Here is a 4215-nt window from a genome sequence, read left to right on the forward strand (position 1 = left end):
GAAATCTGAAATAAAAGAGAAAATGCTGGAAATACTCAGCAGGTCATGCAATATCCATGGAGAGAGAAACAGAGTTAATGTTTCAGGTCAGTGACTTTAACCAGAGAGCTTGGGGAGCTGGGCCAATAAATGGCAGACATTAATTAATGTAAACAGATATAAAATCACGGGAGCTGGAAAAGGATCACAAGCAATGGTAATTTAAGCTAATTTACATCATTTGGCAGGACACAACACAGGAGGGGATATGTGGGCAACGGTAGATCAATTACTGAAGCCCATGAGCAGAGTGTGGTAGCAATAAAGAGAAAAGATAAAGTAACAGAGCACAAAGCTGAGGAAGTGATTCTGAGCTTTGGAGAGTGTTGGTCAAGTTCACCTGTGGATGGAATACAATCTTGTGACCTTTCTAATGAGAAATCCAGGGATTGGAAAGGATGCCACAAAGAACAACTGAGCTGGGACTGTTTACAGCAGAGGAGACTCAAAGGTAATCTTATAGAAATATTCAAGATACTCCAGCGTGTAGACAAGACAAACATCAACTTGCTTAACACAACCACGGATTCTACAGGAGAGCACAACCTTCAATGTAGCAGAGGGGGACTGCAAAAACAGTTCAGATATAATTACATTACGCACAGAGGGCTCTGAGTGTATTTAGTGGTTTGACTGGGGATACAGCAGGGGCTAATTGGAGCAAGAAATTCAGCAGAGTCAATATTTGGAGCAACACTTGATATTGGGGTATGAAAGAGATCATACAGAATGGTGTTTTCTAGGCACTGGGACAGCCAGGTAGACTATAATGACCTTTTCCCTTATGGCCAAGTAAGAAACATTGCTCTATAAATTTTGATAAAAGATAAAGGAAGAATTTGAAGGGCAGACTAAGTAAAGGAAATTACTAAACAAGGAGATTCATATTGAAATACCTCTTGTAATAGTCATCTTGCTTTGTGTTTTGATGTAACCTGCATTGTGTTATAATATTGAAGGGGGCTGCAGAATCTAATATTACTGACAATTCCCTGCAGCTTGCTGGCAGTCCCTGGACATGGAGTTCTGCCCGAGGCACACTTTAGGGAGAGTAATTTTTCTGTTACAAACATCCTATTAACCTGCTTGGAAACCTTGCCGTGACTGATGGATTAAATAAGAGAGATAGCCTCTAAAGCTCCCAGGTGACACAAATCCGAAAGTGAGATTGGGACTAATTTTATCCTCAGTGGCTGACTTGGTAATTAAACTCAGCCATACCTACCTGACAGGGGCGAAACAATGATCATGAAGGTTGTGCTCCCAGGATGAGGCTATCCCATTGTACTCCGGGATGCTGACGTCTGCAATGTCCCCAAATGCTGGATACTCGACTGCAAAGTTTGTGGCGTTTGCGCTTTCCCCTGAAAAAGAAAGTTAAGCTCAGCCAGTCTGTGCAACAGGGAACTTGTTATTTGATACATTCAGTATGGCCCATTGATAGGTTCTGGAGAGGGTCGGCCAGACACTGGGAGGCTGAAGTAGCTCTAAGTAACTTGGGGAGACTGTGAGATTGTGAAAGGCGCTATGGAAATGCTAATCTTTCTCTCTTTCTATTTTTCAAAATGTCTACCTATTTGATATTCAGTGGCAGCGCTACCTTACTTTCAATGAAACCACTTGCTTGGCTGAATAAATGAAGCTTTTTAATTACACCACATGACTCTAATGCACCAATGTGTTTGCCTGTGTATGTGAGTGTGAGTGAGTGAGAGAGAGAAAGGGAGAGTAATATTATTAATCTAAATGAAATAAAAACTGATGGGTTCCCTAATTTTCGGATTACCCATCAGATTATTTCAGTAGAGGCAAATATTAAACCCCAACATTTTTCATTCTAACCTTATTTCCTTGCCCTTTTCTTCAAATGTCCTTTAATACTTTTCTTCTTCAAGTGTTTAATTAACTCCCTCTTAAATGTTGTGATTAAGTCTGCTTCAATGGCTGCCTATGCTAATACATACAATATGCTTTGCATGAAAAATTTGCTCTAATCTTCACTGTTCTGTTTCAATCATGAGTCCTTACTCCCTTGTTACCAATTTACCAACAAGGAGGAATCATCTTATGCTGGATATCTATTAAAACTTTTAATAATGAACCTTGTGTTAGAGTCCATCTTCAGCATTCCTGCTCCACTGATTCCAACTGTGCTGATAGTTACTCTTTAACCAAACAGAGTAACAGCATGAGAGGAGGGAGCAGATAAAACGGTGTGAGAAGAGGGAGCAGATAAAACAGAGCGAGAAGAGGGTGCAGATAAAATGGAGTGAGAAGAGGGAGCGGATAAAACAGTGCAAGAGTGATGGAGCAGGTAAAACAGTGCGAGAGGATAGAGCACATAAAACAGTGCGAGAGGAGGCGGCAGATAAAACAGTTCAAGAGGAGGGAGCAGATAAAACGGCGCAAGAGGAGGGAGCAGATAAAATACAAAAAAACTGTGGATGCTGGAATCCAAAACAAAAACAGAATTACCTGGAAAAACTCAGCAGGTCTGGCAGCATCGGCGGAGAAGAAAAGAGTTGACGTTTCGAGTCCTCATGACCCTTCGACAGAACTTGAGTTCGAGTCCAAGAAGGAGTTGAAATATAAGCTGGTTTAAGGTGTGTGTGTGGGGGGCGGAGAGATAGAGAGAGAGAGAGGTGGAGGGGGGGGGGGGTGTGGTTGTAGGGACAAACAAGCAGTGATAGAAGCAGATCATCAAAAGATGTCAACGACAATAGTACAATAGAACACATAGGTGTTAAAGTTAAAGTTGGTGATACTATCTAAACAAATGTGCTAATTAAGAATGGATGGTAGGGCACTCAAGGTATAGCTCTAGTGGTTTTTTTTTTAAAATAATGGAAATAGGTGGGAAAAGGAAAATCTTTATAATTTATTGGAAAAAAAAGGAAGGGGGAAACAGAAAGGGGGTGGGGATGGGGGAGGGAGCTCACGACCTAAAGTTGTTGAATTCAATGTTCAGTCCGGATGGCTGTAAAGTGCCTAGTCGGAAGATGAGGTGTTGTTCCTCTAGTTTGCGTTGGGCTTCACTGGAACAATGCAGCAAGCCAAGGACAGACATGTGGGCAAGAGAGCAGGGTGGAGTGTTAAAATGGCAAGCGACAGGGAGGTTTGGGTCATTCTTGCGGATAGACCGCAGGTGTTCTGCAAAGCGGTCGCCCAGTTTACGTTTGGTCTCTCCAATGTAGAGGAGACCACATTGGGAGCAACAAATGCAGTAGACTAAGTTGGGGGAAATGCAAGTGAAATGCTGCTTCACTTGAAAGGAATGTTTGGGCCCTTGGACGGTGAGGAGAGAGGAAGTGAAGGGGCAGGTGTTGCATCTTTTGCGTGGGCATGGGGTGGTGCCATAGGAGGGGGTTGAGGAGTAGGGGGTGATGGAGGAGTGGACCAGGGTGTCCCGGAGGGAGCGATCCCTATGGAATGCCGATAAGGGGGGGTGAAGGGAAGATGTGTTTGGTGGTGGCATCATGCTGGAGTTGGCAGAAATGGCAGAGGATGATCCTTTGAATGCGGAGGCTGGTGGGGTGATAAATGAGGACAAGGGGGACCCTATCATGTTTCTGGGAGGGAGGAGAAGGCGCGAGGGCGGATGCGCGGGAGATGGGCCGGACACGGTTGAGGGCCCTGTCAACGACCGTGGGTGGAAAACCTCGGTTAAGGAAGAAGGAGGACATGTCAGAGGATCTGTTTTTGAAGGTACCATCATCGGAACAGATGCGACGGAGGCGAAGGAACTGAGAGAATGGGATGGAGTCCTTACAGGAAGCAGGGTGTGAGGAGCTGTAGTCGAGATAGCTGTGGGAGTCGGTGGGCTTGCAATGGATATTGGTGGACAGTCTATTACCAGAGATTGAGACAGAGAGGTCAAGAAAGGGAAGGGAAGTGTCAGAGATGGACCACGTGAAAATGATAGAGGGGTGGAGATTGGAAACAAAATTAATAAATTTTTCCAAGTCCCGATGAGAGCACGAAGCAGCAATGAAGTAATCATCGATGTACCGGAGAAAGAGTTGTGGAAGGGGGCCGAAGTAGGACTGAAACAAGGAATGTTCCACATACCCCATAAAGAGACAGGCATAGCTGGGGCCCATGCGGGCCCCTCCTATGGCACCACCCCATGCCCACGCAAAAGATGCAACACCTGCCCCTTCACTTCCTCTCTCCTCA

General features: G+C 44.6%; 1 pseudogene; it reads left to right on the plus strand.

The window, feature by feature from the left end:
* Positions 1–1256: 1256 nt before the first annotated feature.
* On the plus strand, positions 1257–1401 carry LOC121280632 (annotated as a pseudogene).
* The last annotated feature ends 2814 nt before the right edge of the window (positions 1402–4215 follow it).

Source organism: Carcharodon carcharias, chromosome 7, assembly GCF_017639515.1.
Source record: "Carcharodon carcharias isolate sCarCar2 chromosome 7, sCarCar2.pri, whole genome shotgun sequence".
NCBI classification, from domain to species: Eukaryota; Metazoa; Chordata; class Chondrichthyes; order Lamniformes; family Lamnidae; genus Carcharodon; species Carcharodon carcharias.